This window comes from Vidua macroura, chromosome 6 (genome assembly GCF_024509145.1).
Source record: "Vidua macroura isolate BioBank_ID:100142 chromosome 6, ASM2450914v1, whole genome shotgun sequence".
NCBI lineage: Eukaryota > Metazoa > Chordata > Aves > Passeriformes > Viduidae > Vidua > Vidua macroura.
Window position 1 is genome coordinate 18,610,151 of NC_071576.1, and position 22,592 is coordinate 18,632,742.

Below are 22,592 nucleotides of genomic sequence, written 5' to 3' on the forward strand. Positions count from 1 at the left end.
CCTTCCCAAAGTCCATGTATTTACTGCAAGAATTTAAATTGAAATAGTTAAACATAAAAGGAAAATAATGAATAGTGGCACTCATGTTGAAAGTGAAGAAATACAGAAATTTTTTTTAAAAAATAGAACAGTCTATTCTGTTTTTTTCTCCTTCCCTACCATATGCAGTAAGGTATCATAGTAAAGAGACACAAAAATTCCTGGAAAAGTAGATTTTGTATTACAGCAAAGTTTATCTATTGAAAATACAGGATGCTGTATTTCGAATTGCATGTAGTAACAAACTAGTGTCATTTCTTATGAGAAGTACTATGAAAAAGGATTATAGTAAAGTATGTTACAAAAGTATAAGCATTTGGAATTAAATGTTTGAAAGTTTCTAAGGATTGCTTAAGGATATTCATCCCTGGCACTCTGTAGCACAGAAAATCTTCAAGACTTAAGTTCTCTGCATTGAAATTAATCCTCAGCCTTTCAAACCTTGGTATAAGAAAAATGAAAATATAAATCTATAAGACTTTTTGAGATGCAGGTAGACCAAGAAGCTGTCTTTTTCTACTTATTGTGGAAACTAAATGGGCTAAAGTCTGGGGCTGTAATTCTCAGGGAACTCTTTGTCAGAGGTTGGGCCCTGCTTAACAAGAGAGCATGGTGCGACATAAGAAGCCTGAGGGTGGGAGGGCTGATGTGAAACACAGAGGCTTCTCTGCAAGATCTCATGGAACTCATAGTTTCCCATAAATTTTTCAGTTTTAATGAGTGCAAAAATTTCCATGAAAAGAAAATATTTCTAAGGAAACTAGGCAAAAATTTAAGATTTAGCTTTTAAGAGGTATTTACTAACATTCTGCCTCTAGGATGCCTACAGAAAAACATGAAAAATGTAATTATAAAACTGTCAGCTCAGATACTGGAGACTCTCTCCCTCTGCATTAGTACCAAACTTGCTCTATAAATTTAACTGCAAAGGGAGACAGTTACCTGAATTTTTTTTTTTTTTTTTTTTAGTTTGATTACCTACATTGTATGGATGTTCTTCTATATCTTTGAAAAATGTTTAAAGACTCCATTTCAGGGTTTTTTTTTTCATAGATAATTGATTTTGTCTTCTTTTTTTTTATCTGAGGAATTCTTAAACTTAATTTGATCATAATATGAATGTGAAGAAAGTTTGAGATAAGAGTTGTGAAATATAGTAATAAAAATGTGTTTTATTATTCTGATATTTATGTATTCTAAAATATTTTGTATGTAGGATATGTATCCTAATAATATTTTAAAAATTATCAGAAAGTGTTGATTTACAAATGGAATTGGAGGGAATAGTATATGATAAACAAAAAATGGTCTGAGTTCATATAATTCTATATAATTCCTTCTACTTTAGTGTTATTACAACAAGAATTTCTTTGACCCACTGTACTCAGAGCACAAAGAAGTTACAGCTACTTGATGTTTTTGAGGATATGCAGGCACAAAGCAGCCAGAAAAGGGCTTTACAGTCACCAGAGTAAAGTTTTGTAGATTCACAGTAAATCAAACATACCCACAGCTGAAATAATCTGTGAGAATGTAACAATTTTTTTCTTCCAAATGCTGCCATGTTAAAAAAAAAATGCTGCCATGTTAAAAAAAAAATGCTGCCATGTTAAAAAAAAAATTGTTTTAGTATTGTTCCTACTTGTTACTGCATTTTCCAAGCAGTGTGAGGACTGCTCTTTGCTCACTGCACACTCTAAGCCAGAGCATCTGCCTAAGTGCCTTTATAAATGGACAATAATACAAATGATAGAAGGAGGAAGAGGACACAAGGAAAGAAGAAACTTGCAATTACTAATCAAATTTAACTTCCAACTGTTTCAGGTCAGTGATACCTCTTATCTTAAGATATTTCATTTCAAAAGGGTCAAGATCTCCTCAATAAATTCAATTGTGAGCAATATTTAATGAAATATTATCGCAACATCATAAGTAATAGATGAAAGCTGAGAGAAATCCAACCGCTGTTTGCCAATCTGAATCAGAAAGTTGAAATTCAGGTATGATTCACCTTATTATGGGATCTAGAATAAAATGATTTGTTAGCAGTTACTTTTCTGTATGGGGAACATAAGGCTTAACTCTCATAGCTTACTCTGAGAAACTTAAGACAATCAAAAATTTAATTCATCTAATCTAATTATATTAATCTATGCAATAGATTAATATTAATTAATCTAATGGCAATAGATCAGAATGCAGGAAGTTGATTTTTATCTCTTTGGAAAAAATAATGTTTTGGGTAACAGAAATAGTTAAAATATCTCTTAAAACCTTTGCACCTTTAACCTCTAGAAGCTAAGAGTTTGGCTCTTCTCATGGTCAGGCTCATCAAGTGCAGAAATCTTTTCATAGTGTGTTGATGACGTGGTCCATTATCAGAGCATTGACTGGCCAAATTCACACCACACTTACATTATTTCATAGCTGTGCTGAAGCATTGCATTGGCTTAAGAAGCAAAAGTTTTGAACCTTATCCGGTCTTTTGAATAGTGGGCTTCAGCCACACATATCCCTCTTATAAGCATTAGCAAAAAGGCAAACATTGGAATTCTGTGGTGGGCACATAAGTAAAAATGTCTGTCAAACTGTGAAAGGAAAGTTTGGAAAATGGCCTACCCTCCTGCTCCAAACTTTGGCAGGGGCAAATATTTTTCTTGCAGCTTCCCTGCTCTCAACACATTTTTATGTGTCCTTCTTTTCCTCTTTAAACTCCCAACACATATTTTTGAAGTCCTATGATTACAGAAATCAGGGGGAATTAGTCTATATTAAACCAGCAAAAGTCTCAGCTTCCAGTGAAGCACTCACATGACAATTTACTTGTGACTATCCCTTGTCTCCAGTTCATTTTGCAGAAGCATAAATGCCATGAGAACTTGTATACTGTAAGGAAGTGTCAGGCTTTCAAGCAAGAGATAAAGAACTGGACAATCTATACTGCTACCCTGGTCTGAAAGTCACAAGTGAGAAGACAAGAAAGGGCTGAGGGCTGGGCAGAAATGAAAGAACCAATGAACATGCAGACAAATGTCTGTACATTGGCATGATTCTCTGACTACCGTACGAATATTATGGTTTTTAAATAATTTGTCACATAAAAATATTTATGTAATTTTCTTCAAGGATGTGTTTTGCTTATTTCATCTTATCAGGAGTTAGTAACAGATTCTGGGAACTTAAGTGACCCATGGCAATAGAGAGACAACAAAAAGTAGCCAGTTAAAAAAAGCAAATGGTTAAAAAAATGCTTCTGTAATATTCTTACTATAACCTTTTAGGCAATAGATGGCAATTTTAAGTAATTTTTTTGGTGATCATTAGTTATCTTAGTCACCTGCATTCTTCAGGCACAGGAATAAACAGAAAGAACAATTCTTTCAAAGGAATGGATTAATGTCTGACCTTCCTAGAGAGGAAAAAAATTGGAAAGATGACCCACTATCTCAGAAAGGCACAGATACAAAAATGCAAATAAAATTAATAATAATAATAATAAATATGTTATACATTTTATTTCAAAATATCACAATTTTAATGATATTTAATGATTCCTGGGTTTCTGATTTTATAACAGTTTATGTAGGATATGTTACTTTTTGAGAAAATAGTAATAACATGGCTAATCATTAATTAAATTTCAAAACACATCAGCATTAAATAATGTGACAATATATACATGGGATCTTCAAAGTCAATAACATTTCTTCAATATAATACATGTTTAAATGAAAGTACGAAAGCATTGTACAAAAGCATACTGTGATAATACTCATAATGTGACTTCCAAGATTCAAGTAAATGAGAAAAAACCTTAAGACATATTTCAGAGAAAACCTTTGAAACAAAAAAATGAGAAAATAGAATTTGGGGAAGTACCTCAGTTAACAAAACAGTGATTCAAAATCAGAAGATATCATTGTGTATATGAGGACAGGGAATTTTATCTCCTAAAATGTAATGTATTGCTGGATGAACTATGTGGTAAACTTCAACATGTTGTTGATATAAATGATCTAATCTTTTACAAAAGCCAAAAGATGAGACTTTCCCTGAAGCACTCAAAGTATCCTTTGTCAGCACTGTTTCTTTTGAAAGGAATTCAGTCTTCACGCTGTAGTTAATCCTTGACCTGCTATCCACGCCTGCCAAGGAAACTGACACTTAATGTCAATTAGAGTGATCTCTGTTGTGACTTGGACACAGCTCCACTGGGACCTGGATTGCAATCAGCAACAAATTAAATGAAGGACTTTGAACAGGTCAGATCATATAGTCATGAAATTGAAGCCATCAGACATTACTTAGCCAAATTTGAACTAGCAATTGATAAGCTGGTGGCTCTATATTACCACTTCTATTATTCTACTGACAATTTGCTGAGCCATCCAAAATATGTCTGGGGTCATATGTCTCCAAAGACATGTGCCAGGGTGTGCCAGATTGTGTCTATTGCATCGACGAGTATTTTCCATCCACTGCAGTCAATGTGCCTTTTGTTTATCAATCCAGATAACCTGAATATAGAATCAAAGCCAATCAGAAAAATGTCATAGTAAAGGACTACATATTTTAAAAGTGTTACATAATATTTATACCACCCTACCTACTAATATTTTGTATTAATTATTTTTTAGCTGCAGTTCAACATAAGAACAGTAGGATTGTATGCACTGTTTTAGTCTTCCTTATATATTTATCACAGACCTTCGCATGAGTTAGCTAGAATTAGGCCTCAACTCCTATATATACAATCAGAAATTTTCTAGGCATTATCAGTAGGCATAAAGCATCTATCAGTTTAGTTCATGGTAATCTGGTATAACAAATGTTACTGTTAAATTGAAGAAAAAGATGTATATTTATAAACAAGATATCTCTGGACAAACGGGATCATTTTTACAAGAAAAGGAATTTGTTTTAAAGAGTTAGAAACAGAAGGAACCATCTGAGAAGAATTTGCCAATAGAGCATTAAAACAACACTGTAGAGTGCCAGAAAATCTGGAAAATCATTTGAGACTATAGGAAATATAGTAGAGTATTGTATATGAATAAGACAGGAGAAGCAGTTCCAGAAATAACTTCTGCTTACCTGTAGGAAAGAGCGGATTAAGCATAAGGCTAAATAGATTCCCACTCCAGCTCTGAAGGTCATTACACTTACAAAAAATATACAATATAAAGTATGAAAAATAAGAATGTGTCCATAAATCTAAAATATAAATGTTTACACATTTTTACTTGGAATAAGGACTTGAACCCATACCTAATAAAAGTACAACTGTCCTTTTCAATATGCAGAAATATGTGAACTATGCTTAATTAATCTCGGGGACAGCAGATCTCCAACTTTACTTTGAAGGAATGAATGATTAATGGTTACTACTTCTTTTCAAGGTTTTTTCCTTTTCCTATAACAAGGGCTGCAAATAAAATGATGCCTGGGAAGCTGTGACCACTAGTAGACACCTTTCCATTACAGTGCACAACGTTCATCTTTGTGCTGGCAAGAGTGAGAAAATACCCAAAATTTCAGCATTTTAGGTCAGGAGAAAACCTAAGCTGGGCTGACTGCAGTCCACAAAAGTAAAAGGACTTTGTGGGTGGCATCATTACTGACCGGGGGACTCAGCTGGACGCACCCGAAAAAATCCACTAAATCTTTTCCTGAACAGAGAATAACAAGAATATTTCAAGACAAATCATACCATAAATATTTGTGGGAAACAGACATTTTTTTGTTTAATGAAACATGGAACTGAATGAATGATCTTTTCAGCGATCACATACTCTCCAATTCAGAAGCTGATTACTTAAAATATTGACACTCTTTTAATGTAATGCTTATTTTATATTGGTTAAAGTCCTCTGAAATCTGTAGAATTATTCTTAATTTATGTTGGCATAAACAACTAATAAACCAATAAAAATCTCAGATTCTCCTCAGGTCTGCGCTTTTTGGTTATCTTTCTTTGGTGTGTTTTTGTCTACTAGCTGACTTTCAGTTATGCAGTTATAACTTTGTATTTCATTTAAGGAGTTTTAAACTTGGTAAAAGTGTACAAAAGGCTAACAACTACTGAATATTTGAAGCAAAAATGTCCCAGTATGTCTAGAAAATAAATTAAATCAGTCCTTACCAAAGATTCTGCATGTCTTCAGCCAAACAAAATATCGGCTCATAATTCTTTGAGACTCTTTTGCTAAAGGAAAATTAAAAAAAACAAAGAGAATAGTTTTAAAATGGACATTTCCTGGGAAAGTCAGGCTATGTTTAGTAACTTCCATTATTTTCCACATATGATGACCAGAAGACTATTAAGGTTGTTGCTTTATCAACTTTCTAAATTGTTGTAGAAGGGAAACCAAAGTGCTATTGACAGCCTGCTGTCACTCTCTGAATCCCTTCTTGTTATTTTAAGAAAGCCTGACAATAAGCAGCAAGACATGGAAACTGAAGCTTAGCAGTACCATTGGTAAAGCAGGCAGAAGAGCTTTCAATCTGTGTATTGGACACTTCAATACCACACGTAAAATTGCTTGATTTTTTCCCCCTAAGTGTTATGATAATAAATGGAAATCAAAAGGGGGCACCCACTCTGACCTTTTAGATTCTCAGATTGTTTTTGGTGACTCTGGTGAGCTCAGTGATCATGGGGCATTGTCTGTTCCAGATAGAAAAAGTCCAAAATCCTTCCTGTTGAGTTGTGGCATGGAATAGAAAAAGGCCTTTCTTGACGAGCGGTCTCTAGGACTACTTATTTTAAATGAGGTTGAAAATTTTTAATTCAATGAGTATTCCAACTCTCTTTTGTAAGATTGATTTTTTTGGGTGGGGAGGGGGTTTGAAAGTTGAATGAATCATTGCTAAATCTATTGTCCTTGGCCACAGCACCGTGGAATGAATTTCATTTACGCACTGGTTAATTAATACAAATTTCTTTTGCTAAACTGAATAAAAGGTTATACTGAAGTTTATACTATGTTCTGCTTTGTAGCACATGAAACAGACATGTCTGAGAGGAGCAGTTTTAATGATACAGTACATTAGAATTCATTATTCTCTTAAAGATCTGTGTGCTCTGTTACACATACAGAGAAACGCATACATGGGTAGAGCAGACACTGTCAAATGAAAGAAAAATAAATTACATTGTTGTCAGTGCAAAATCCCCTACCCTTATCTCTATGCTTTGCATGGCAAACGCAATGTTGAATTGTTACCGCTTCTGTAGACATAAAAGGCTAGATCCACACAGAATACATGCTGATTATAAAAAATGGCAGCATTTCTCTGGACCTACTGTGTCCCAACTCCATAGTATTATTAGATACAGTAAAGTCAACTCCACAGGACACTCATTAACTTGACTTGTGGACTATAGGAAAGCTTAAAAGGTTGATCTCGAGAATCTTTGATCTAGAGAATCTGTCAGGTTTCAGTAGAATCAGTATCTACATGTTTTTTCATAGCAAGTGTAATTAGGGTTATGTGAACATCTTTGAAATGGCCTTCCTCTTTTTGTTGCCAACAAGTTCAAATTAGTAACTATTAGCTGTAGTAAGCAACAATTTCCAGATATGAACCTATTTCTGTCTAAAAAAGCAGAAAATTAATTTAAAAAATTAAGAGTGTTAACTTACTAAATATAATTAGTTTATTTTACATTTTACAGCATCGGTAGATTAATGATATATGACAAACAAAAATGTTTCTTGGGCTGGATGCACATGTGATATTTTTCCGTATTGAGAAATAGAACAGTGAATGCAAAGACAGCTCAGTGTAAAATGGTTGAAAACCCACAGGACTGCACTTACCAGTTAACCTACTCTTCTGCGTTAGCAGATTTAAATATTAACAGAACATACAATATCTTCTTAATGGGACATTATCAAGTGTTTGCATAGAAGTGTATATATGTGTATTTTCCTTTAGTTTTAAAAGTCTCTTAGGCACTTTTTCTTTGTCAGAATGGATTCTCTTCATTGGGCAAATATACTTATTTCATTCTCAGCACAAGACAGTTTGACCAATTGAAAATAAAACCAGCTTTGCTGCTTTAATCCAAACCCACAGTCATTGAACAGTTGACACTATTATATTCTATAGGTCTGATTAAATCTGTCATATGCACCTATGTAGTAAGGGAGAAAATAATATATAGTCAGCTAGCAATAAAGGTCCCCTAACATATAGAAAAACATATAAAAAAAAAAAAAAACAAAAAAAAAAACAAAAACAAGGTTTTTATGGACCTTTAGGATTTATGTGTCTGTAACTTAGTCCTCAGTGAAGTTTCCCTCCAGGCTTCCCACATACAAGGTGGGATTCACAGCTAGCTCAAGGTGCTTTGGCTCAGTGGTGGAATCTGCAGGGTAGGATGTCTTTCTGAATCAAAACCTACTTCCTAATGGGGCAGCGGTCTCATGGAGGTTGGGTGGGAATGGTAACAAAAATAAAGAGTTTGGAGAAGGAGACACGAATTCTGTCTAAGTATAATAGTCCTGCATGGGTCCTGCAGATTGTTAGCCACCAGCTGAGTTTTTAGGTAGTCACTATCCAACATGTAAATCAGGAATCAGTAGCTTTGTCTTCTGCTGTCATTTGTCATGGGAAATGAAAGGTAAGCACTCACTTATTTCTCTTCATCCATTCTGATTTGTCACATTTCGCTAGTTTCAATTTTTTTTGCACTGATTAACATTGCTTAAGGGAGAACAGAGAAGGGAGAGCAATCTCAGAAATTATTAGGTAGTAGCATCTAATTTTGGTGCATACTGCTGCCCATCACTTTTTCTAGCAGTAGGACAAGGAAAATTCCAGAACTTAAAAAACACCCATACATAAACAAACAAACAAAAAAAGGCATAGTTTTGTTGCAGTGACTACTATTGATCTGCAAGTTGCAGTTCGGCACACAGTGCTATGGTGTTGTGACAAAATATGTAAATTTCTACTATAATGCAAAAGCAGTTAATGTTGACCAATTCCATAATTGGCTCAATCATTTTCCATTTTTCACTGATATTCAATATACTCTTTTATTTAAAGTGAAACTTAAAAATAACAGAAGTCTAATTATAGTCACATTTAAATCTGTGATTTTTACACAGCATTAAAAATGCCTGTCATTTTCCAAGGTTGAAGGCTATATTGACTTCATCTAAATATTTTTTTTTTAATAACATTCTCCAGTTTTAAATGGAAGTCATTGGTGAGCAGGGGGATAATGAAGTGTGGGAAAAATATGTAGTCATGATTTAAATTGCTAAATTTTATGGAAAGACACAAAGGGAAAGAGCTCATTTGATGTCTTTGTGTGCATTTTTATTTCCCTATGCGAGTTAAGGCTGAGAAATGTTTTTCAAATGAGTTCTACTTTGTTAATGTAGAAATATTGTATTTTAGGAACTAGAATATCAAGCATAACTGCTGCAAATATTTTTATTAATAGTATTTCCTTTCATAAATATACACAATCTTCATATATAAGCATATCAATCTTCCTAAATGCGCGATCAGAATCAAATTATGTGGGATTGAGGATCTTTTCTGTTATGGAAAAACTCTATTATTGGCTACACACAATGGTCCACAAAAAGTAATTACAAACCAGTTATTGATTTTATTTATTTCTGAACTAGGTCTTGTTGCTTCTCATTACACCTGGAAAATATCCAGAGAAAGACAGATTTTGGCTAAGTTAAGTAACAGTTACTCTTTAGAATTTGCAGGGATTGTTTCCTTTCATGTTGTTTTTATATGAAAATTCTGTTGGAACTTATTTCTTGGGTAGTTGGCTTTTACTGAAGAGTTGTACTAAGACCTCATTCCTATAGATATGACAATTATGCAGTCTCTGTTCTACAGCATATTAAAAAGTTACATGCAACATTGACAAGTTTTCCCATTTGTGCTGCAAACAGAAATGAACTGATAACAATTATATAGTTGTCAGTAGGAGTAGGTCTGGGCTTCATCCTGGCTTTCAGCTGACTAGCCTGGCTCATTTGACTCCAAGACATGACTTATAAGATCACTATTAATGACACCTAAAAAATCAGGAATACTCTGGGGATAGACTAAAAACTGGACAGGGCAAATCTGAAACATATAAACCTGCATAGGCTGTTTCAATTGTCTGTTACTACAGAGTTTTTGAGACAAAACTACTCTTTTCCTTGAAAACATCTATTTACATAAATATACTCAAATGCATAATATCCTGAAAGTTTAAATGACTTTTCTATACTCTGGATGGGGAATGAATCAGTCAATCATTAATGACAGTTAGCTATAAGCAGAAAGTCACAAAGCTGAGCTTTCCAAAGGCAGGCATGCATATCTAAGAACCAAGACAGTAACTGATATCCTGTTTGTGACATTGCAAGGAGACTGCAAATCCTGTCATTTAGCTTGCAAAATTATTTTCTCTTCCTTAGCCCTCTTCCTTTCGAGTACATAATTTCCTCAGCTACAATAAATCTTTTTTTTTTTTTTTTAAGACATGTACACACAATTCAGAGTGAGGTTGCAACTCTTAAAAGTAGCAAGACACAGGAGAAAACCAGATGTAAGATATCAGCAATTCAAACAACATTGAGAATGCTCATGGGAAGATCCTATGTTTCTTACTGAAATAATTAATTGGATTTCTAAATATTTCTATGTAATATTTCTAAATATTATGGTTTCAGATAAAACTTTGGAAACAGCAAATCTAAAACAAGGTCCATTTTTTATATTATCTTGCTGTTCTCAAGCCAAACTGGTAATGGAGAGACACAGAATTGGTGCAAGTGTTGTTATGATCTGAGTCAATGAGAATTTAAAAACTAAAGACTAAAAGAGAGAGAGATTTCTTTCTCCTGGGAGCCTTTTACGTGTTTGTCTATTTTCACCTCTCTTTGGGCTGGTAAGAATGCTGCTTCTCAACAAGGTGACTATAATGGTAGGATCTAGTACATTCCAACACCTGGATTCAGCTGACCTCTTTATCACTCCGTTCCCTCTGAAAATTAAGTTGGTACAAACTTAAGGAATTTTATTGCATGTTTGCAATGTTAAAAAACCCAAGAATTTAAAAACTAATTCAAATTTCAGAAACTTAAAGCAGATTTTTTCTATATTGAAAGAGAAAATTGTAACATTTAAATTATTACATATTTATCTACTTATTGACTGTCATGATTGAAAGCACAAAGATGACTTAGAAATTTGCTTGATATTTTATATTCAGACAATGAAATCTGTTATAATATAGCCGACATTATATTCAAATTTTAGCTTATAAGAAAATTCTAACCATCTTCATGCTTCTGTCTTGTGGGGGAGGTGCATGTGTGTGTTGCAAAGGTATAATTTTTATGTTTCTACTGGAGATTCATTTGTTTTGAGAAAAATTTAAACTGATGCTCTTGGCTGTCATGCTATCTATGCTGTCAAATATCAATAAATAATCTCCTTGATGAAGGCTGAGTACTGTACTATCTACTTCATCTTTAAATACTGAGCTGAAGAAAGATTTGGGGGTGTTGGTCAATGACTCAACATGACCTAGCAACGTGTGCTTGCAGCCGAGAAAACCATCAAAATGCATCATAAGGAGTGTGACCAACAGGTGAAGGGAGGTGCTTCTCTCCCTCTACTCCACTCTTGTGAGACCCCAGCTGGAGTGATGCATCCTAGTCTGGGGCCCCCAACATAAGAAGCACTTAGACCTGTTGGAGTGAGTCCAGGAGAGGTCATGAAAAGGATCAGAGATCCTACGAGGCTGGAGGCCTACCAGAAAGACAGAGAGGGACTATTTACAAGGGCATAGAGTGACAGGACAAGGGAGAAAGGCTTCAAAATGAGAGGCTAGGCTTAGATTGGACATTAAGAAGAAATTCTTTACTGTGAGGGTGGTGAGGCCGTGGCAGAGGTTTCCCAGAGAAGCCATGAATGCCCCATCCCTTGAGGTGGTCTGGGACAGGTTGGATGGGGCATTGAGCTACCTGATATAGTGGAAGGTGTCCCTGCCCATGGCACGGGGGTTGGAACCAGATCATCTTTTTGGCCCCTTCCAACCCAGGCCATTCTATGGTTCTATGATTATGATCCATGACTACCACAAGCTTCATTGATATGGTTGTGACAGGGGGGCTTATGATAGCTAAGGAAAACCTGTGTAGTTTTTCTTCTTGGTGTTTTTTTTAATTTATTCTTTATGTTATTGATGAACCTCTTACACTTAACTGGAAACAGCATTCACTAAGTCCTTGCAAAGTATTTCAAATCTGCCTCAGCTGGTAATAATGCCTTAGCTCAGAATTGCACAACACTATTTGCATGAGTATTGCCACAGGGGCTTGAATATTTCTTTTGTAATTTCTTTATTTTCTTCTGAAATGAAAATCACTGTCTAACTTGATATGTAGAGAATATTTTCCCACCTTTTGAATATATTTTTCCATTTCTTCTTCTACAGAGAAGTGTATTTTCTGGATATGTCACACTAGGGCAAATGAAGGACCATAATTCATGATGAACCAGCTTAATCTCCTGTATACAAAAGCTTCTCAGTACAAATGATCTGTGAAGCATGCCAAGCCTCCAAGACAGAATTCAAATAACAGGCAAGTCAACAATAAATTCTTATAGTAAAATTAACAGTGCTTATATAGGAAACAAAAGCACCATGCAGTGTCTCTGCAAAGAGAAGCAATGTGCTTACACCCTTTGGTGCCACAAGTACAAAAAAGGATCAGAGATCCTACAAAGCTGGAGGCCTACCAGAAAGACAGAGAGGGACTATTTACAAGGGCTATACAACATTCAAGAACTTTTTTGAACTGCAAGAATGACATCGAAGATTCACTCTTGCTGAGTCTTTGATGAATGTGGCAGCACTTTCTGAGAATGTACCTCTTTTCAGCTAGAATAACATCAGTTATTTTATGTTTTAGATGTGGATACACAAACAAGTCACTGTGGGTCAGTCTGTTGTGTATAGATCTCCTCCTCTACAGTCCCCATGCACAATCAAACATCTATGACACAAATCCTTCTTCAAGAAAATAGTAAATGCAATGAAATATCCCTCTTTCTTTGTGTGAAGGCCCTTTTTTTGTCAGCTATAGTATTTCATAGATTTAGTGGAATAAAGCAGCACTACTGTACAATAAATCAGGCTACTTTTGAATTATGCCTACCTGACTTTTGTTCATGTGTTGACAGGCTGATTCTGACAGCAGACATTGTGTTTTCTATGAATACTACATTTTGTTTATGCAGCACATCAGGCTTGTTGCCAGAGACTTTAGATGTAACCTCAAAACCAACATTATAATAACAAGGATATTTTACACCACATTGCACTTAGCCTTAGCAATCACCCAATTCCCTTTAATGGCAATTGCCAGTTACATGACTGAGACAGAATGGAGTGAGCTCATGTTGGGAGATCATTAACACAGCTAGTTGCCAAAAAGTGCAGCTCTGTCAAGTATCAGGTTCTAGAGAAATCCTGCAAAATGGAATGCCTCTGCTTCTATCAACATCACCATGACCTGACTGCAATCTAAAATTTTATATAACAGGTAGCTGAACTTAAGGATTGTTCTTTTCTGTGGATTTTATTTATAATATCTTCCTCCTATATGGATTCTCTGTTATCTTACAATGGCATTAACTAGCAGAATGATCTCATCAGTGAGATAGGCAGTGTCTCCTTTTACGTGTTTGTCTATTTTCACCAAATGCGTAAGGATTTAATTTCCTTGTGAATTATCTATCACGTGTCAGTAAGATATAGTAAAGGACAGATAGGCAGAAAGATAGTATTACTAAGCAAAGTGCATTTTCTGGATTGCTAAAAATAATTCAAAATCTTTCAAAAAATGCTAACTAAAATACACAACCATAATTTCAACAAAAATCATTGTCAGGGTGCTAGAGCATCAGATAGAAGAATAGCAAATCTCCTGCCCTTACCTCTGACCAAAACTGGGTTTGGTTTTCAGCAAGCCTTTAGGAGCTCTTTAGCAACACATCCCTGCTGCTTCCATTGCAAGAGTGACTGTGGCACCTGCATTTCTCCTCATCAAATCGGGTGCTCCATGCCCTGACTACAGCCGTGCTGCAGGGCCTTGCAATGCTGTGGGTTACCCAGGGCTCCACAGCTGACACTGCGGGCACCAGGACCGATCACAGCGGTGGGCGACGCCGTGGCCAAGCACCAAAGCGTCTTTCTCTTCTAGCAGAAATGAGAGTGAGCTCATGCAGTTACAGTGGGGAAAACCACAGCAAGAATGGTCTGGGGACATGAGTCAGTCTGCCACTCACAAAGTGGTATTCTTACCTTTTGTTATAGGATGAGGCAACCTCTTTTAAGAATTATACAATCCTTATGCTATGCTCTTAGTTTTTAACCTCCCTCTGCCCCTACCCAAAAATATTTCTATCGTCTGTTGTGCAAAGATCCTAAGAATTTTGTTTTCCATTTGTTTTCCAGCTCTCTTAGACAATGTTCATGTTGTAAGCCTGATAAAGAGTATTCAAAAAACCAACAACTTCACTACCCTCACTGCCCAGACTGGATAGTGCCTTTGTTAGTGACTCTTTGGCGTCAGTAGAGGCTTCCCAAGGGACCAGCAGCTGAAACATTTGAGTGCTGAACATTTTCTGTTTGGAGAAGATAAGCTACTGTGAGGCAATCTGCAATATTTATGAGTCTCTTACCATATCAAGAGCTATATTTTTTAATTCTAGAAATAGATTTCTGGAATTATGTATGCAATTCTGGAAATATATGCACTGAAGGATTCAGACCTTTCACTAAAATATTTTCAGTAATGAGGTCTGTTGAAGTAGGTTCTACACCTTAATATCTTTTCTGTTGAAAATTATCACATCCTCTACACTTAAGGTCTTGTGGCTTACAAATAAATCCTTGTTCAAGAATACAGCTTTTCTGTTAAATTAGCTGTATTTATCAAATAGGTATAATTCCAATTATGAGATGGTTTAGGACAACAGTTGTTAAATAACTTCTGAACACAGGTTGTAACATGTGCCAAGACTCTACATATGGTGAAACTTTAAACAAATACTTAGTAGAATAATAACTCACAAGGGAGTTAATTGTCCTGGTTGTACATTTTTTTTCCTTGCACAAACTGTTAAAGTTCTGGCCTTTTTTGTTTTCATATGAGCATGTCATTTTGCTAATGGATTTAACACCACCATTTGCCGCAATTTCCTCATGTCTACTTCAATCAGCACACCAATCACTACACAGAAAGAAATGCATATAGATTCATCTCCTTCATTTCAGAGCCCTCAAGGAGGAAATCCGTTATTCCTTTTCCTTTGAAAAACTGTATTTAGTGATGGGTTAGGAGATTGAGGTACAGCATGCAGTGAGACCTTCCCCAGAGCAGAACTGACTTCAGAACCATTGAGATAAATGCTGTTTCCATATATATTAAAGAAAAATACATTTATTTTTTCCTTGGTTTTAGTTGTCATCACAGGTTTGTCTTTGTTGCTATTTACTTTCTTGTTTCTTTGAAATTTCTTTACCTCCTTTCCTTAGATCATAAATTTAATTCCTACTCTCACAGTTTTTTGATTGTCTCCATTTGCCTTAATTGAGACCTGATTCTGGCAATTGCTCTTTTGAATGCAAGATGGATATTGGTTCTTGTTTGTTGTTTTTTTGTTTTTGTGGAGTCCTCTCAGAGCAGATAAGTGAGTAGTGTAATGCTCCATATAGCAAATCTGATTACAAAAACGTAATCAAAGTTGACTGCCTTTCAAGCCTCACCTTTTTTTATTAAAAATTGTCTTTTTCATGCACCGCTCAAGGCTTTATCATTACAAAAGGTGCTAGCATGCCAGAAAAGTCTAATGGCCTACCTAGTCTTTTAATTATAATATCTGAAACTTAAAAGGTATTTTCTCCTGTTTTAGTGTAGTGCTACATTATTAGACATTATGGCATTAAAAAACAACCCGAACAAAAACAACCAAACAAAAATACATTGTAAAATGATTAAATCATGAGTAATCATGTAAATCATAAGTAATCAGGAAGGAAAATACTAAGAACTGAAGTTATTCGGAATAACATATTTTGCTGTCAGAAATTAGTGATTGCTCTTTTTGTTTCTCTTGAGATTTGTCTGTATATTATGAAGGGAAAATAATTGAACCTAAATGACACTATTAGTGATTTTAATTTCTTGATGGTGATGGAATATGTCAACATTTCCTTCTTTTCCTTTTCTAGATGACTGCTTTCAAAATCTAGAATTTGTAGAATCAGTAGAAATCTGATTTCTTGCAAAAATATATAGTAGAAGTCATTATTCACTTCTTTCTGAGACATTTCCTATGTGATTTCTACATAGTTAGGAGAGAGGTGTTAAAATTTTACTGCCTCCTGCTTTGCTCCATTAATATTGAAGGCAACAAGCACTTTCATGGCCTACACAATTCATTATTTGTATATAGTTTGTACTACTCAAAAGAGGTTTTAATGTAGTTTTCTCAATGGTACTTTCACCCACTGGACTTGCAATTTCTACTGAATTTGAATTTTTCTGGATATAATGCTTCTGGAAAGCAGCATCCAGATCCTTGTCTGTGACTAACTGCAGAAACCCAGTAGTGACACTAATGATGCTTTTTTATGTATCCACCCACAGAAGAGAAACAACACCATATGACTGCTCTGACCATTCTCAGATTTTTAAAGTCTGAATATTGACAAAATCTACAAACGTGTTGATTGGAAAACTGTATTCTTCTTAGTTGACAGAATATTCAAAAAAGAATGACTAGGAAGAAATTGTTAACTTTTCATAAATAAGAGGGGGAAGACACTAGTAATAGCATACTGCTATTTTAACATGTTTCACTGAATGAATGCTTATTTAGTATGTTAAAAACCATTAAAAAATTATTTTGTATTCAGCTTTATGTTATATGTTTTTTTTAAATATGTATCACTCACTCATTGTTTGAAATGAAGGGACAAAAAGCTAAACATTATATCAATTTTTATACACTGATATCCAGCATGGTTTGTCCCAAGAACTGTTCTGCCAGATTAGGTCTGTGAAATGCACTCTTTCATAAACATTCAGTATTTGAACTGCAACTATTTTATATTCTTATGACAGACAGGGAAATTATCTGTGATACTTTTCATTGTTATTCCGAGCCTCTAACTTCTCATATCTTTTCACCTTGTTATGTATCAGTGAAAATAGAAGAAATATTTCCTAGATTAAAAAAAAAAAAACAAAAAAAACCATGAGTGTGACCTGTGGCAAAGAAGGTCTAAAGGGATGGTTTATAGACTATTCACACATCATTTCTGTGTCAAGACAAACTTTGATGGGCAGCATTACTAACTTGAGGCTGTTGCATGGTCAATTTAAGCTGATTGATGACCCCATTTCTATTCATTCTAAATGGCTTGGACATCACAAAAGTACTTTAGCATCCTTAGTAAAGGTTAGGAGTTTAACAAACTGTACTGTTATGCTACTTTGTCAGTGGTGGAGGTGACAAGACCTGGATTTATCAAGACAGTTAAGGGGGCATTAGCCTCCTATGCTGCAGTCTAATTATGGTGTGTACAGTCTCAATCATGTAACAGCAAGAGTGTATTTGGTATAATCATTCCATCCATGGTGGCCTCTGTTGAGCTATTCACCTAAGGGAGGCTAATAAATATTTGTTGCAATGTTTTCTCTTGAAATAGATTGCAGATACAAGACAGATTTCTTTCCACAAAAACGTTTCAAGGCACTTAGAAATTTTTTTTTCCTAGTGAAATGGAGGGAAGAGTGCATCTTATTGGTCCCATGGGAAAGAACACAGCAGCCAAAGTTAGAAAGTGAAAAACTGAATAACACTGGCTCTTAATACATTTAGGCTGAAATCCAGTAAATTTTTAACTGCCTCTATTGTGAAGTTTTGTACAATTGTCTACTAGATAAATTATCTAAAAAAGTAAACTATTTTCTAGATCAGATTTGATGCTTGTGAGAACTTGCAAGTGTTCTGAATTTATTGTCCTATATGTGATCCTAACTCGGTATCATTTGAGTAGAAGATTGGCAGTCAGGAACTTAAGTTGTCATCTAGTATTTATATTTTACTCCTGTAGTCACTGTTGGTTTTTCCTTTCCCTAATCACAGACATAATTTTATAGCACTGGGATGGTCTTTATCTACCTTTGATCACAGTGAGTTCTTTCATTGTTTATAAATTTATGTCAAAATTCTATGAAAATAAATTTCAACTTCTGCTTGGTTCATGAATGATTTAAATATTGCTCAAGGTAACTCACTGTTTGAACAGAGAATTGTGTCACCCTAGTGATATGTTTTTGCTCTATGACTAGATGAAATCCAAGCAAAAAAAATCTATTTTATGTAGCAAATATTTCTGAAATTAACATTTCTGTAAATATTTTCGACATGAAAGTGAATAAATGTTTTCAAGTAGATGAAAGTTTTATTCAAGGTAACATTTGTGAAAAGTTTTTCATACTTGCTAAAATCTAGATTATAGCTGCTGTCAGATGATAGCATTTTGTACAGTTTTTGATCAATCTCCTGTAATCTAATTCAAGTTTTGTTTTTTAATTTTATTTTTGTTAGGGTTGTCTTTCCTTTACAATGAAATATAAGGATTGAAATATCCTTATTTAATGTTATACCAGACCTTTATTTTAATTAGACTTGAGAATTTCTTGTGATATGTGCAAAATTTGAAGCAGCAAGAAAAGTATGAGAGAAAAATATGAAATATCAATATCTCTGTGGACAAAGAAATCAGCAGACAAGTATCTTTCCATATACCTAAGTAGGAAAAATTTAAATTCGAAATGAAATGGGAGAATTATCTGCTTATTCATGTTTTACAGACAGGTAATGAACCCTTTGGAAGGAGGTGTTCCCTTCACTAGCCCTTTGGAAAGAGTTTAGACCACTTGCTTAAATTGACTTTTCCTCTGCTTCTAGACAGTTCAAATGCTGCAGGAGTCAGAGTAAAAATATACTGACATTTATGCCATTGAAATGGGTGATACCCTTTTTTATTGAAGGAAAATTTTAATATGTTTTCACATATATACATATACAATCAGTTAGGAGTTACAGCTGTCTGTTCTCTCTATTTTTAATTTGTACTAGTGTATCATTGCTTGCCCTCTGTCAAACTCAGACAAACTAATCTGCCTTTTTGCTTCAAGTATCATAAGAAATCTAAATCATAAAAAGCACATAAAGAATAAAATTGAAAGTCTTAATATTTGAACCTACAGCCTTGCTTTTTTGGAGATGGTGTTTCTGTCTCCTAAGTTCACCACCCATAAGGAAGAAGAGAGGGTAAAGCCTGGTCTTGAGCCAGATAGGTCATTTGGAAATGTTCTGCAACCAGTGGCTGCCTCTATGGAATTTATAGTTGGGATGCAAAATTCTCCTTGGACAACTAAAGGCCAGATTTTAGCAAATATTTTCATAGCTAGAACCCATGGATTTTTTTGACTGCTGTCCTATTCATTACCTTTCCCCAGGAGAAGAAAATTTGCTTTGTTGTAATAGCTGATGGGAAAGTCCACAGAACTGCCATGGCAGCGCATGGGGTGCAGAGATTCCTGCTAGCAGCAGATGTGGGATGTTAACATCTGTGTCACAGGAATTTAATTAGTATCTAGTTTGGTTTTCAGGTAAGGAATTCCTTTAAAATTTGATTGTGTATTTTACAACTATCTAAGAAAATAAACCCATCTAATTTTTAACTGAAAATGGATAAATAAATAATGAATAAATAAATAATGGACAGGAAGGCCTAAGAACATCACATTTCAGAATCCTTTGAATCAAATCCGAATTGGTAGGAAACAGAACACTGATGTCACTTAATGTTGTTTGTTAGAAGATGAGCTGCCAGTCTCTGTTCAAAATCAACAGCTGTCTAGACCTCCACATCCAGAGTTTCAAGTAGTATTATTCATGCAGAGGTAGGAAATACCACATTTATCATACATACAGAGTTCTAAAAGACATTATAACTATAGATGCTGAATTCCTGATTCAATTTTAGAGAAAAGTCCTTTTAAAATCTGGAAGAAAAGAGTATAGAAAATTTGTCCTGTCATTTCTCATGTTATTCATGGGTGAAAGGTGTTCAGTCTTCCTGAATAAGAACCTTTCTTTATAACTCTAGCTATCTAAAATTTCAATGTCTAGTCTAAGAAAATAAATTTTCCTTTGCTGTATTCAATACTGTTGAAAATTATGGATCCAAAGGGCAATTCATTTAATTTTATAAACAAGTGAGAATTAAGTGAGATGAGCTGCTCTTTGATGATCTTTTTTTCTGTTCCATTCTCTAATTAGGACACCTAGGCTCCTAGACTAGAAAAGGAAATAAAGTTGTACATAGAAAGAGTGAAGAGGGAGAAATAGTATTACAAGGCTGTTAAGCCTTTATCTTTTGACTGAAGATTAATTTCAATTTTCTCTCCCTCTGTAATCTCCTTCGTTTTCCTATTATTGTTGTGGAAATAAAATTTGGTTTGCAAAGAAAGTGTAGTTTATTAAAGTTAGCAAAAAGAAGAAAAATTCTATACATTCATAAAAAAAACACCACCAAGATTGAGCTGAACAGTGTCAGTCTTCTTCTAGTGAGAGTTGTATACATGGACCTGTCTAAGTAATCTAATGTAAGACCTCTATCTTCTTCATATCAGAGACTGAAGCAAAACGAGAAAGATGAATAGTGTAGACCAGCTGGTGTTTTAAGTCTCCATAATAACCTGTGTGTAATTTAAATCCTTGTTTCCTTCTGTAATTATAGCAATAAGGACAAAAATCAGAGCTTGGACTGAAATATGCATTACCAAGTTGGTAATCTGCCATCCTCACATTCTCCTGTAAAAAATAAAGTTGTGAGTCAACAGAAACAGAAGACATCATCCCAGAATAACTATCTGGAGATGGACCAACTATTATCTCATCAGAAGTTAATGCAACTATATTTAAAATTAAAAGCCAGAAAAAACAACAGACGGAAGGAATGCAGTCAGCAGCAAAAAAGCATTGCTGTTTAACTGTAATTTTGATCCTGAACCTTTCCCCAGGGTCCTCTTCCATCTCACACGGTATCAACCAGTTGGCTCACGGAGTGCTCTGCACACGAGGAAGATAAGCTGCACATGCTGCTGTGTGTGTTTGGCACACAGTGGGTCACACTGCACGGCTCTTTGGGGAGCTTGGCATTAGTCTAAGAACTTCGTATCTCCCCCACACCATTTTAAGTTTCCCTTGCCATGCCTTCAACACTCTTCATGCTGTTTAATTTCAAACAGAATATTTCCTGAATATAGAAAGCAGAGAGTAATTTTGTTTGAGCAGTTTTCTAATTTTTTATAAAAGCACCAGTAATATGATTATTTAGTCCTTGCAATTTTGATTCATTAATTGGAAGGGAAAATGAGATGGTGGTTGTGCCATTGTTTTTTAGGGAGAGAAAAATATTAAAGAAATGATAATACCTTTTATTAGACCACCTTATAAGTGAAGGAAAAGCTGACTTTTGTACATGCAGATCTGTCCTCAAAGAAAAACAGAACAAACACTTTTATGTTTTCCAAAATTGCAGCATTACATAGTTGATGGTAAAAGAAGAGAGATTAAAAGGTTGGGGTATTTTTTCTAGAAAAACTGAAGCTGAAATATATTCAGTGGTATATGGAGAGAGATACAGATTCATTAAGGGTTTGGGGGGTTTTTTGTTTTGTTTGCATTGCTTTGCTCTTTGGGGTTTTTTTTAAAGCAAAACTTCATACTCAAACAAAACTCCTTTTAAACTTCTAAACCGTTTTGACAAAAACTGAAGTTGTAATATGTCTTGATTGCTTTGGGATTTTTTTTCATGTCTTTTCCAAGACGAAGGCTTAAAGACCAGAAGTGTCTGAAATTTATCTAATTTAGGAGAATGCCCAGGATTTGGACTGTGGAACCTATATGAAAGCAAATAATCTCACAAAAATTCTTTCTCTTGTGAGCTAGGAAGCTACAAGAACAGCATATGAAATTTTGGTTTTGACATTCATCTTGTTCTCTGGCTTACTTCTTACTGACCCTTGATTTGGAATGACACTTCCTTGTTCCACTTATTCATAATTATTCATCTCTTATAGAAAACAAAGGAAAGAAAATAGTGATTACACTAAGAGATAAGGAAAAAATGTGTTCACTTATAACCCAAGAGATGCTACAATTAAATGCAGATTTTATATCTCATTGCTGTTTATCAGAGACATTCAGAAAGAATGACTGCTATTTGCTCTTGTGAGACCTTGGCAAGAAACACAAAAAGATGCAAGAAACTAATAGGTAAAAGTCTATTACCCACTGAGAAAAGAGAGACTGACAAATGCACTATGAAGAATAAACCAAAATTTATTAAAAGGTGAAAAGACTACAAAAAAAAAAAAAAAAGATTATGCAGGAGTTATGATAATATGGAGGATAAGTTG